This window comes from Vigna unguiculata, chromosome 3, assembly GCF_037176805.1.
Source record: "Vigna unguiculata cultivar grain cowpea cultivar isolate G323 ecotype 2 chromosome 3, ASM3717680v1, whole genome shotgun sequence".
Taxonomy (NCBI): Eukaryota; Viridiplantae; Streptophyta; class Magnoliopsida; order Fabales; family Fabaceae; genus Vigna; species Vigna unguiculata.
Window position 1 is genome coordinate 61,328,601 of NC_140794.1, and position 15,457 is coordinate 61,344,057.

The following is a 15,457-nucleotide window of genomic DNA, read 5'->3' on the forward strand; positions in this document are numbered from 1 at the left end:
ATTGTGCATTTATAAAATTTGTTTGATAGTTTAATAAAAGAAAAAAGAATAAAAAAAAGGAAATATTATGGTCTTGCTTTCACTCTTTTAATGCATCACCCTCAGTGGCTATATATATGTATAACAAATCATCACAAATGCAATGTGCGCCTAAGGTCACCAAAATCAACTAAATAGAATTAATAAAGTTGGACTCTATTCAATTTATCATTGAAATTTATATATATATATATATATATATATATATATATATATAAAATCTTTTATTTAATTCATTAGTCGGACATGTATCATCATATTAAATTCAAAGATTTTATATTAATTAAAGATGAAAAAATTAAACAACATAAAATTTATTATTTTTTAAATTAGAGGTAGTGTCAATTCCCTTTATAGACTTGTTTCAAGTATCATTATGGTTAAATATGAGTCCAGATTTTCTCCTCAATTTTTGGTATTGTTTCTTTATTATATCTTAAAAGAAACTTAATTAACATATACATCAAACATATACATGTCATTGATGTTCTTTCTTCACAATATGCTACCAAAGAATATTAGAAGCAATTCTCATTAATATTCTTTACATTCTAGACATTTAAAATAGTTATTTTAATTTCTTGCTAAACTTGGTATGTAAAGAAATATTATTATATGAAAGTCTCCATATAAAAAGGACTTTATATTAAAAAAATGAATAAAATGAGAGAAAATTTACCTTACAATCTGAAAAAAACTTAGACGGGAAAGATAAATATTAAAAAATAATATTTTTAAAATTAAATAATTAATTATTGTGAGAATCCCAAATCATATTTCTTTTCTCTCAAAAAGTTATTTTTTCTCTCTTGCCTTATTTTCTCTCTAATAATCTTCTTTTTCTATCATAAATTTCTGATCTAATTATAATTCTTTGAAGATTCAGTACCTTTAGAGTAATCAACACGAAGAACCGTACCAAAACCCTTATTAAATTTCTCTTAACAATTTGTTTTCTCCTACATGTAATCTTTTTTGCTTTGCATGTTACTTCCATTTGTCTTTAATGAAAATTTCTTTGGTTGAGACCCTAATGTTGTGTCTTGATCGTCATTTGGGCCTTTTGTTGTATAAATAGAGTGTTTTAATGTGTGAAATTGTTTAGAGAGAAAAGAACAGTGCTAGGTCAAGACTATAAGATAAGGGAAGTTGTTTCCTTTGCAAATTTATTGCTTTGCTGTTGAAGTATAAAACATGGGTTTGATTTTTGTGTGTAAATGTTGATAAAGTTTTAAGAAGTCTCCAAAAGAAACGAAATTATAATGAATGATGTCTACAGTGGTGATGACTTTCTTTTGTGTTAAGAAAGTTAAGACTGTTGTAAGAGGAAGAGAATTTAGTTTGTGATTTGTAATTATTAAGGGTGGGTGAAACTGCTGGATGAGATAAATTAATTTGTGATTGCTATTATTGGTGTTATGAAATTTGTACAAACAGATGTTGGAAAAATTGTTATAGTAAAAATTTTGGTAAATAAGTATGATTTTTGTGAAATATGTGATTCAATGGTTTATGTGGGTCTGGTTGCTTGAATGACTTTGATGCAATAAGATCATTTTACTTATGACCTTTATTTTGTCTGAAGGAAGGGGTTATATTTTTCTAAATGGTTATTCTTGTGTGTTTCCTTTATGATTATAATGTATTACCATATGTTTGACAATGCATGAACATATGCAAAGATTTTTAGTCCGAGGTTATCAAATTAGTGATTTCCAAGAAAAAATGCTAATCTATTAATCTATGATGAATCTAAGTGTGTTGAAGGGAAAATTACTAAATGTTGTTTTGAATTTTTGGTTATTACAATTATTGTTAAAATTATATTTAAATATTTATACTAAATTTGTAATTTTGAATTTTTTCTCTAAATGAAAAAAAAATGTAAGATTAATTTATTTTATGGAAATTAAATTAATTTTATGTGTGTGAATTGTAAATTTATGTTAAAATAACTTATTAATGCTACATAAACTATGATAATTAATAATTACTAAATGTTGTTTTGAATTTTTGGTTATTACAATTATATTTAAATACATGTACTAAATTTGTAATTTTGAATTTTTTTTCTTTAAATGAAAAAAAAATGTCAGATTAATTTATTTTATGAAAATTAAATTAATTTTAAAGTCGTTATTTAACCTGGATCAAAATTAGTCCTTACACTATGGAAGTTAATATATATAAAACATTTTTTTTAAATTTCATAAAATACAGAACTAAATTTTTTATAATTTTTTTTTATAATTTTGTTAAGGACAAAAATTATATTCACTATTTTTTAAATTATAATTAAATATATAACAAAAAATTAATCAAAAATTAAATAATTAAATATTTTTGTTATAAAAGATGCACGAGTTAGAACATCTTTATTTTATAATTGACAAAATTAATTTTTAGATAACTAATTTTGAAGAGTTTGGCATGATAAAAATAAATAATATAGGAGCGTTGCATGCACGCTCCATACAAGTAAGTAGAAGAGGTGTGAGAGTGTTGTTACGTGAGAAGGTGCTTTGATTAAGCAGTTGATAGAGATGGAAAACAAATCTGAAGGTACACTTCTCAGCTGGATCCAATACCTTCTAGTTATGTCACATGTTTAACCACCCTAATTCCTATTTTCCCATTCTTATTCTTCTTGCTTTCAAATTTCCTTTTGATATGATATTCTTTACTATTCATTTATTTTATTTTATATTATTTTTTAAATTTAATTTTCCTTATCTCTCTAATCTCAGTAAATAAATTATATTATTGGATGAACACTTTTTTTTTTATTTCAATCAAAAATATTTTTAATTCTGCCTGAACCACAATATTATCGGCACAGTTTAGGTCGAAGTGTGTCTAAGATATCATTGGTCTATTTATCTATTGCATGACATACCTGATTTTAAATCCAAATGTAATATATTTATGTAACTTAGCTTATGAAAAAATTAAAACATAAACATTAAAAAAAAATAGAAAAACTTCAATTTTTAAAATATAGAATTTTTAATTATTATATATGATAATCCGTATTCCAAAATTAATAATTTAACATTGAAAAAATTTGTTTCTTTAATAAAAAGTAATAATTAAATTAACTAAAATAAAAGTAATATTTAATTTATAATATATGATATTCTTGATGTTAATGTTATTTTTGTTCAAATTATTAGGTTAAGTAATATAAATTTGAATTCAAAATTATATCTAAAATTAATTTAAATTAAAATAATTCAAATCAAATTAATCCAATAAATGTGCTTCAAAATAAATCTATTCTATTAGATTTGAATTAGATATAAATTATTCAAACTAAATTTGTAACTAATTGTCATAGAATACTTTAGCATTAACATCCACGTCGTTAATGATTTAGACAAGCCAAGTATTGCATTCAACTATCAAACTAGATAGACGTTTGGTAAGATCCACTCTAATTTAATTCTCCTTAGTTTCCTTTTTAGCCTATCTTTTGTATCATAAGCTTTTAAATAATATAAGACTTCAGTTTATTGGATTAGATAGAGAAAGAAATATACAAAATTAAAACATGAAAAGTTTTTTTTTATTTTTTAAAAAAACACCTTTTAAAAACATAAAAAAAAAAAAGAGTAAGGAAGAGTATTTATTTTAATACGGGAGACCTTATCTGAATGTGGAATCTACATCTACGTGCAATAAACTCATTTTATAATTAAAAAACATAAAAACATAAAAATAAAAATATTTTGGAAGCTGATTCTCTTCTCACATCATAGCAGACACGGACTATGCATAACTCAATAAAAAAACCGACAAACGAAGAGACAGAGAATTATCGTTAAAAATATACGGAATCTTTCACGAAAGAAGATAGACGGAATAAAAAACAATTAAGAAATTATTGATAGCATTATACACAGAGAGAGAAGCTAACCAAAAATGTGTTCCCTTCCCTAAACGCGTTAGTAACATATTCAGATGCGTAATGATGCAGAAAATCAGAGAAATTGAATATTGTTGTTTTATGGTCTGTGTTTGAGGCAGAGTCTCAACAATTCAAAGTTAGAAGCATTGCCTCCTACACTACCCTCACAAAATCACTATAGCAGTTGCTGTCAGCGATTGCCAGAACCGTGTAAAGAGGTTTCACATGATGCCCCCAACATGCACACGAGACATCTGTACCCTTGTACCCACATGCCTTCCCTACAATAATACTAAAACTAAATGCACATTCACACATTTAAAGATTTGGTCCCAACATTCATTTTCTTTGTAGATATCAGATAAAAAAATCACTTCAATATTTTCAATCAGGTAATTATAATATTATTTTCTTAGTAGTTTCAAAACAGGTCATTAATATCATAAAGAGTCTTTGATCAATTCTGTCACTTTATTTTTTTAAATCCCATTAAGATCTTCCAGAAGGAGTCTGTGTCAGTTTCTTGTCTAAGAGCGTATACATTACATAGTGTCAGTTTTTAACTCAAAAGTTACATCATACATTACATAGCCAAGTTTAGGTCACAAGGTAAAGAATATATAGTGGTTTTGTCCTTTGGATAGGGCAGTTGGGTGGTGTGGAATTGGAGGGAGAAGGTTTCATGTGTTGACATATTGCATGGGCTAGGGCTAGGGCTAGGGTTAGGAGGGTAGGGTGAGGGTACCCCTAGGGTTTGTAGGGTATGGAGTGGTTCAAAGTGTGTCTCCATTGATTTGAGACGTGAGAGGGGTTTTGGGTTCGGTTGTCTTCGATGGCAGCTTCATGGTTGTGGTGGTTCGACATGCATTGATGAATGTCTTAATTCATTGTTTGCGTTTGTGGGCGCGTGCATTTGTATTTACTGAAGAAGGCAAGCAGAAGTAGCAGGAGCTTTCAGTGGGAAACAGCCACATCAGGCAAAAATTGAACACTCATTTATTGATTATTAGTAACTTAATTTTTTTGTATTGGGTTGGATATTGGGCGGCACTGATTGAAAATGGTGATGTGAGTTAATTCCTCTGAAGACATTAGGTACTACAGTACATAAGCATAACCGTACCCTGTCTGTGGGCAGCAGATATTACCGACCAACAAGGTTAAATAATGCATCTAAGATATGTACTTTTATACCTCATTTTATAAATTTAACTTTATACACATCTAAAGATTTTTAGAGGTTAAAATATTTTTTGGTTCCAATTTTTGTAAGTATTTTGAAACAAGTCTTAATTTTAGTTTTGTATTCAAATAGGTTTTAATTTTTGTCAATTTTGTTTAATTGGGTCCTTTTTTGCTAATACCGTTTAAATCATTAACGGCCATGAATAGTGACTGTCATGTGTCACTTCGTGATTTTTTTGAATTTTTTTTATTTTTATTTTTATTTTTTTAAATTTTTTTTTTAAATTTTTTTAAATTTTTTTTTAAAATATACACGTGTCAACCTAGGAGTGTGTCACGTGTCACTTTGTGGTTTTTTTAAATTTTTTATTTTATTATTTAAGTTAAAAAATTGTAAATAAGAAGAACTACTATTCAAATTTCATTTTACAAAAAGTCAATATTTTTTTAATATATTTTTTACATTCTTTCTATATTATTGGTGAAATAACTATTCATTTATTTTCTTAAATTTGATTTCCTCTTAGAGATACTGGTGTATAGTAGAACACTGTTATCCAATCAGAAATTAATTTTGAGTGAGTTTGTTACTTTAGTTGGTTTTATGAAAATGGTTGCTTGTCTAGAATAAGGTTTTTCATGTGTTATTTTTGGGACAAAGATTAACATTTGTTAGTTTAAGAGCATGATAACATGTTTATATTAGTAATCGAAGTATTTCATGTATAAGTTGAATTTTTCCTATGAATAGAAATTGAAAGGTTAGACTTGATGAAAAAAGATATAATTTATCAATATATTATGCTTGAATTAGTAGTGTAAGGTGAATAAAGATAAATTTATAATTTATTGGTATTTAAATTGAGTTGCAGTGTATATGAATTAAAGTATACAATGTTATGGCTCTAATAGTGTGATTTGTGATTTGTAAACAGAATTATTTTCAATGAGAAAATAAAATGTTGAAATGTTTGTTATATATTAAAATAGATATTATGAAGGAGATGGTAATAAATTATTAATATTGAACTCGTATAGAGAAAAATATCAAGAGACGAGAATTAAAAAAAAAGTTTCGATGACTTAATCCGCAAATCGAAAATAAACTTTGTCTTGTAAGTCATAAAAGAGTTTACCTTATCACACAAGTGAAAATGTCCAATTATGTAGTTTTGTTATGTGAGACAATTTAGTGAAGATAATTCGTATTTTAAGTTTAATTTAACGCATGTGTCTGTTTTTAAGAAGTGAAATTAAGTGTTAAGTAGTCAATGGACTGAGAGTTAGACACGTGACTCTAATATATTTTTGATGAATGAACCAATTATGTATATATGAATGAGATGTGAGAGAACATTTTGAGATTTTGAGATGTGAAAATATATGTATATGAATTTGATATATGATGTATGTATGTATGAATGAAAGGTTTTAAAACAATATTTTACTTTTCTTTTATATTGTGATGATTATATATGTTATACATAAACATATGGTGCTGCAGGAGAATATTTTCGTCAAAAATAAATAAAGAAAAAAGGAAAATAGGTATATATATATATATATATATATATATATAATTTTGTATTTTGTTAGAATATAAATATTACATATATGTTTTTTTATTTTATCTTATAATAATATAATTGTCAGCAGATGTTACAGTATCAAATACAAGTAATAAAAAGTTATTAAACAGTGTACAGTAAATTGTTAAAATATGAAGTGAAATTTAAATTTGAAATATCATATTAGAATATTATTTAACAAAAAATCTTGACTTTTCTAAAGGACAGATTTCATGTATGACGTAAAAAACAAAAATAGAGTTAAACCGGTAAAAGGACAAACTTTTATTACCTCAGTAAAAATGGAAGAGAAATAATTATTAGTTAATATTGTTTGATTATATATAAACAGATAACTATAGTGACCGACATCATGATAGAAGACAACTAAAAAGCTTTGTTCTACAAAAGAAAGAAATTAACTGTAACCTTTTTTAAAGAGCTGACTGCAAAATCGACATTTGCTTTAAATTGCATACTTAAAAATAATCATATAAGAAAAAATTACATTACCTAACTGCTTTTTTTTTGTTAGGATAGTTTTTCTTATTATAAAAGAAGATATATAAAATCTATATATGTACTTTTCACCATATTATTAGATTGAAATGTTTTGTAAGTTCATTTCAATTGAAAAAAATATATAAAAAAATTAACAAAACTTAATTATATATACTTTTCACCATTATTATTAGATTGAACTGTTTTCATGTATCATATTGAATCGAAAGAAATATATAAAAACGAAAAAAAATCATAATTAACAAAACTTATTCTTTTACATGACAAATTTAATGCAAAATATAATTAAAAAAAAGAAGAGATAATCAGATTGACAAAGGTATGTCAACTTTATTTTCAATAAAAAATTCTATTAATTTTTCAATAAATATCTTAATTATATGTTTTTCAAACATGGAAAATACATATTAGTATTTCCTTCTCCTTTTTAAATATTTAAGGTTGATGAACATAAATTAATAAACGTAAAACGCTACTATGATGTTTAAATTAGAATATTTTAATTATCACTTAATCTTTTTTATTCCCACACCAGTAGTGATGCATCAAAATAGGTATATATTTTTCAAAAAAAAAAATATAATCAAAAACCTTTTTTTAAAACCGCATGTGAAATAAAAGAAATGCTGAATATTTAAAAACACGAGAAAGTGGATATCTAAAACTAAAACTGGAATTACATTTAAATGTGTTTTAATTGACCAAAATTTATTTTAAAAATTAGAAACCGACAACAACTTCTAATAACCTTTGAGATTCATTTTTGAAGACATAAAAGTGGCGTCCAAAAGTGTTTTACAGCATAAGACATGTTCCATTCTTTGTCGGAGTTGGGTCTGGTTAATGTACCTATTATCAGTTTATTACGTAATGCTGCGCAAAGAGACCACTTTATGGCTCAAAAAGCAAGAGAAACAAAAGTAACCTTTGAAATATTTAATCATTTCGAAATTGGCAAATCGTGTATCACATCTATTTGTTTCAAGATGAAAGAGAATAAAAAATTTGAAAAAAAATTGCGTAATTTATTATTATTAATATTCTATTTTTATTATTTTTAATAGTGTTATATTATCATTGTTATTTTATAAATTTATTATTATTCTTTTGAATTTTATATTTGTTATTATTATTATTATTTTATAATATTATATAATATAGGTATATTATGTTATATAATCTGACATAATATTTTTTATATTCTTTTACTAAATATGTACATTAAATATTAGTTTGTATTTTTATTTTCGGAGTTTAATGCAGACTTTATTTAGATATAAACTTATAAAGTTTTATGAGTCATAATACAATATGGAATATTAGGGATCATATAATTACAATATTAAATATTATGAGTGTCAAAAATTTGTAGAAAGTGTGAAAATATGAGAGATATGAAATATAAGAGATATATGTTACATGAGGAACTTGTTATTTTATGCTTTTCATATGAGTAAGTTGAAAGTTTCTCCTTATTTATCATTTGATCAATTAAATCAAGTTAAGAGTGTGTTTTTTACCCTTCCTTGCATCTTATATAATGGTTAATCGACAACCACATGTGAACGAATTGAAAATAATTGTCACATGGCTTTACGTTATCTTTTCTAAAACTAAAGTCAGAAAATTATTGATTCGATCATTTTTCTTCTTTAAATGCGGATTTAGACGCAATACAAACTTAAATGAGTGTGGACTTAAACGAATGTTGACTATAATTATGAAGTATTTATGTTGTTTTCCTTTTACTTATTTTCTTATATATATGGAGGTGGAAAAGTGAAAAGTAATTATGTTTGTAAGCCTATGATTTTTTTTTTTAAATCAGTAAATACATACATAGTATTTCCTCGTATTCTCATTCATGTCCATAGTAAATACGTAAAAACAAATGAAGTATAAGAGATAAATACTATAAAATAAAAATGATATAGAATAATGCACCATTGATTTAGTAAAAGTACTTATACAAATCAAATGTCTGCCAAAGTCGCGAATAGAATATACAAACAACTAAAAGACTATTTTGCTCTCAAATAGTAGCATACATGATAAGATAACTCCTCCTTACATGTCCATCAATGACTTTTCACTTTTCCAATCGGTTTAATAAAATCTTTTTCTATATTCCATGATACATTATTTAGATTATTAGTAAAAGCTAGATATCTCATATATATATATATATATATATATATATATATATATATATATATATATATATATCATAATTCAATACTTACATTAAACTCATTTTAGGTTTAATTACCTTTCACAAAATTACATTAATGATCTCATCACATTAACTTATTTAAACATGCAATTTGTCACATTCCATAAAGATATATTGTAACAAATATAGTCAATTTATGTGGGATAAAAAATTAGAATATAAGTGTACACCTTTTAAATCTTTTAAATTAACTTAAATAAATGAGAAATACATAATTGCGAACAAAGAAATATGGATTGAGTGAAATGTTTTTACTTAAACAATATTCTCATTTAAATCTTTTATTCGTCTAAATTTCACTAAGATGAGATATTACTACAGTAATCATCTTTAAATTTGAGGTCATTTATTTTAGTTTATAAATTATCAGGAACGGACTTTTTAGGAGACAGGAGGGGGTCATGGACCCTCCATTTTTTTTTTAATTTTAAAATTTATATATTGAGAATTTTTAAAGATATTTTAAAATTTTAAAATTATATATAATATATATTAGGAAATGATGAAAATTAAATTAAGTATTTATTTTTAAAAAAACACAACATTTAATGTTAATAAATAATAAAATATAAAATCAAATATAATAAAAAATAAAAATATTTACTAAAATTTTTTTTCATTGTCTTTTGAGTTTTCATATATTGTATTGATCTTTAACTTTCACTTTTTTTTTAAGAAAAAAAGATTAGACACAAACTCACTATTTTTCTCTTATTTTTCATATGTTTTTTTCATTATTGAGAAAATGATGTAACTATATTTTATTTGTGAAATATTAGTTTCATAGTTAAAATTATTTTTTTAATCTCATGGACTTTTGTATATTCATTTTTATGAATATATAAATGTACTGTGTATTTTTCATAAGTAATTTTTAATTGTGACTTGATTATCATAAAGTTTTCTTTTATTATGTATCTGTAATATTAATTAAATTATGATAAATTAGGTATATTGATAAAGAATAAAAGAATATATTCATTTTTCTAGAAATGATTAAAGAAAACCAACTGGTAAAGATGAAAACAAAACAAACTCAACTTCTTTATATATACCAAAAACATGATACATATAATCCGATTGTTCAATTAGATGAGTTAGTTTTTTAAAGGGTAAAAAATATCACATGTAATAAAGAGTTTGATATTAATTCTCTAAAACTTTCTTAATTATGAGATTATTCAATAAGTAAAATAGATGAATTATAAGAGCTTATTTAAAATAGAGTCCATATCAAATACAAATTCAAAATTATAAATTTGTAGTATATTTGTTTGATTTTTCTAATGTTATTAGTCAAGATCCATAATTGTATATTACTTAAACAAGATTATTTTCATGTGAACAACATACTAGCTACTTAAAATTTGACAAAATTAATCAAAATATCAATTTCATTCCTAAACCACAAGTCAAATTTAATCAAAATCTAAAAATACCATAAAATTTAACAAAAGAGCTCATATATCAATATTAGATTCATACTTCAGCTAACACATTTATAACTATACAGAAACATTCTTTAAATAGAAATCTCAACTTAGTTAAGTTCCCAATGGAGAAACAATAATAACAACAAAAAATATCAGAATATGCAGTAAAAATAATTTCATCAAACTTACAAGAATAGATGAGAAGGAAGAAAAAAAATAAAAAAATGACAACAATAATCATAAAATAGAACACCAATATTTTTAATGTGAAAAATTCTCTGAATGTGATAGGTAAAAATTCACATACAGTACTATCAAGTAAATCAAGATCCACAAATATGAAATAGCGTAAAGAAAGAGGTGAGAAAGAATAAAAGAAGAAAAAAATAAAAAAAAGGTAAAAAGTAATAAAATTTTCTGTTTATGAAACACTAATCTGATCCAATTCCTGCAAGATTTCTAACTGTTTTGAGTGCAAGATAAAACAATCCAAAATAGTTTATTATTATAAAACACCACTAAAAAATTGTATTCGCACACCCCCTCAAATCAATATAACTACCACACTCCTTATAAATATAAACCCAATCTACATACATTTTATAAACACTGAGAAGAAGAGAAGTCTCATGTTGAAAAATTATTATTTTGATGCTTACTTCTCATGTTGCAATATATATATATATATATATATATATATATATATATATATATATATATATATATATATATATATATATATATATATATATATATATATATATATATATTCCTTAACACCAAGTCTCTTGTTTTTCTTTTTTTTATTTTAGTGTTTGAGAAAAAAATAATTAAGAAAATAAATTATTTTTAAGAATTGGCTAAAACATTTATTTTAAAATTAAAACAAATTCATTGCTCAATGTAAATTTAAGTAGGAGAGTTTTTAATAATTAAATTTAATACAAGGGTATAATTGAAGTGGTCTTAAAAATTTAAATATGACAAATAAAAAAGTGGTAAAAGATTTTGTTTGATATATAAAAAGAATCAAAGAAGATGTAGAAAAATAAAATCAATGTAACCCTATAAAAGTAGAATGATTAACAAAAAAACGCCGTTGCCGGGGATCGAACCCGGGTCGTCCGCGTGACAGGCGGAAATACTCACCACTATACTACAACGACAGCATTTGATTACAATTATTATGTGAGTTAATTTATAGGCATATAATATACCTCAGATTTATGCAGATAAAAAAATATTACGATTACGACCACTTCAATACAATCACACTTATATAATTGAAACATATTTTTGGTTAAAGATAGGTTATAATCGATTATGAAGTTCCAAAATTAATTAATGTAACTTTGATTTATTTATTTTGGATGTCCCTTTTTAAAAGAAATAAAATAGTAATAATAATATCATATATTTATTTTTTTTTTATTTTTCTTTAACAAAACAATTTTTACTTTACTTCGTATTTATTTATCTTTTCCATTTTCTTTATATACCATTTATTCTTTTTCTTTATTAAATAGAGACTAAAGTCCTTTCAATATTTTTACTTGTGTTGTCGATCAATAAAATTGAATCGATAATAGAGGCAATCGCCAATCAACGATTTGTAACTAGTTAAGGCTGAAATGTTAGTTTAGTTAAAGGAAGTCAATAAGAGACAGATAACATGAAAAAAAAAATATACGTAAATGATGTTTTAAAAATATTTGTTTTAAAAATATTTATGATGGACGAATATGTAACGAGTATTAGATATGATACGTATATGAGACAATTTATCTTATCTTAGAAAATATTAGATATGACACGTTTCTGATAATACAATACTTTACTTTATATTAAAAAATATATGATGATATCGTAATTTATTTTAAATTATATTAGAATTAAAAATTATTAATAAATATTATCTTAATTGAATACTTGAATTCAATATATAAACAAAATAAAAAATATATAAACTTAATATGTTACATTACTATGAATAATTAACCTATTGTGTTTTTTTAATTCTGGTTATACAGTGCTTTTTTAATTCTGGTTATACAAATATTTAATTTTATAATTTATACTTTTTAAACTATTGTAATATTTCATTAGTTGTTATTAATATTTTAAAATTAAATTCGTATCTTATTTGAAAATATTTTATTTATTCTAATAATTATTTAAAAAATTAATTTGAAGAAAAATTGAATGATAATTAAAATTTTTAAAAAATATTCAAATCTATTTTTATGCGAAGTCTTTAATATTAAATAAAGAAATGCTACAAAAGATAAAATAAAATATTTTTAATAAATTAAAGAAAACCTGATTAATAAATCAGAAGATAATATTTAAATATTTTTATCAAGCTGTTAATACTGGGTTGTTAATAATGTAAAAAAATTATAAAATAAAAATCTTTTAATAAAAAAATAATGAGCGGGTTATATTAGTGAAATACGTTATATTAATAAAATAATAAAAGGTCATGCAAAGAATTCCAAACATAAACATAAGCTAATTTCATTCGTGAAACAGGCACAGACGAGTTTTAAACTAATGACAATTTATCATGTGATATACGTTCAAGATACCTGTATATTTGGATACTGATATTTTGATATTATACTTTTTTTTTTCTATTATCCTTCTTCATTATCATTTCATCTTCTTCTAAAAATATAAAAATCAATTTTTATTAAGACTATTTTATCTTTGTAAGAGATGTCAAAACATGTCAAGGAATATTTTTCAAAAACATTAATTCAATTTTTCCGTGGTGTAAAATATGAGTTTAATAAGAAAATTTCCAAATAGATAAAAAATATAAAGTTTACTATAGAGTGTAAATGTTTTTCTTTTTATGAAATTTATTTTTCATAAAATATTTAGAAACAAGGATTTTTTTTATCAACATAAACAACTAGTTCTAGTGTGATGGTTACAAATATCAATAGGATGAGTAGGGTACGAATATTAATACTCTAATACTTTACTCGCTAGATAAATATCTATTTCATCCGTTCCATATCCGTGTGGGTATCTATTATGCAGGTACCCACATATTATTTTTACATCAACAGATATTTATGGGTGCCTATGGGTATTTACAATTTTTTAAAAATATTTAACAATGAATTTTAATTCTAAATTCAAATAAAATAAGATACATAACATTCATATATTCCATAACATTCGTAAATAGTGTTGAACGACTGTTTACAAAGAAATATATATTTTTTAAAATGAATTGATAAAAAATAACTTGTTCAAAATCAATATGTCAATATTTTAATCATATTTTCTATTTTTATTTTTAATTTAAATTAAAGTATAGTGAATATGGATATTCACGGGTACATATACTATGGTATTTGTACCTGCTCCCATTAATATGCAGGTATAAAAAATACTAGTACCCGTTACCTGCAGATATCCATTTACAATATTCATTTTCTACCGTTACAAATTTTATCCGCGAATACGACGTGTACAGATTCTTTTGACAATAAATTATATAGTTCAAAGGTATTGAAATCAGGATAAAAGTTGTCATTTAATACTATTTTGGATGATTTTTTTTTTTCGAGAGTTCGTAAAGGAGACATGTTGGTGATGTGATATTTAATATTTGATACGAAATTTCTATTAAATCGATAGTATTGCTAAATGAATTATACAGTCTTTAGCTGTGTTAAAAATGTGATAGTTAAAAACGTTTAAGTGAAATTATATGTGTATTTTACATATAGTTTTTACATGATTGTTAAAGGTATATGATGTTAGTGGAACTTGAAGATGATGTTAGTGAATCATTGAAGATGACTATGATCAAATATAGTTGGTTGATATTTTAGTGAATTTTAGTATGGTCCAGTTGTTAAAAACATATTTGACTTCTATGTGAATCCATAAATTTTACTCTAAACTATGGAATTGCTCAAGCAATGGTTCCCTTGCAATCAAAAGTTTATATGTTGCCTAGGACAACTCTTTCTTCTATAGGAGAAGTGTCGTTCAAGCAACTGTGATCCTTCAAACGAGGATCATGGTAGTGAAACATGGGTTATAGAATATTCGAGACCAACACACTCAAGCACTAAACAATGTGTTTTTTGTTGTAAAACTTACTGAAAGATATTTGACAAGACGTTGTGAAAGCGCTTCAAAGATTTCAAAGATTACAAAAGATGTCTTTTTTATTTATTATTTATTTTATCAACTTTTAATTTTTTTTTAATAAATATACAAACAAACTCTAACGGACACGAACTTAAAACTAGTTTATTAATAAAATAATATATTGTCTTTAGGGATAATCAAATTATATAAATAAGATTTCAAAGTAAAAACTATTTAATAAATAATATTTCATTAACAAAATGTTATATTTATGTTGATATGATTTTAATATATATATATATATATATATATATATATATATATATATATATATATATTGATTTTAATTGAATATTTCTCTATAATCCTATAACTCGAATTATATATCATACCACCAAATTTAACTGTTTTTATTATAAGTATTATCTTATTTTAAACTAATAAAAAATACGTA

General features: G+C 23.8%; 1 non-coding gene across 1 annotated transcript; it reads right to left on the reverse strand.

Annotated features, from left to right (window-relative positions):
- Nucleotides 1–11,981: 11,981 nt before the first annotated feature.
- On the reverse strand, nt 11,982–12,053 carry TRNAD-GUC (transfer RNA aspartic acid (anticodon GUC)). The gene has a single exon. It is a non-coding gene; the product is annotated as a tRNA-Asp (tRNA).
- Between the last annotated feature and the right edge of the window lie 3,404 nt (nt 12,054–15,457).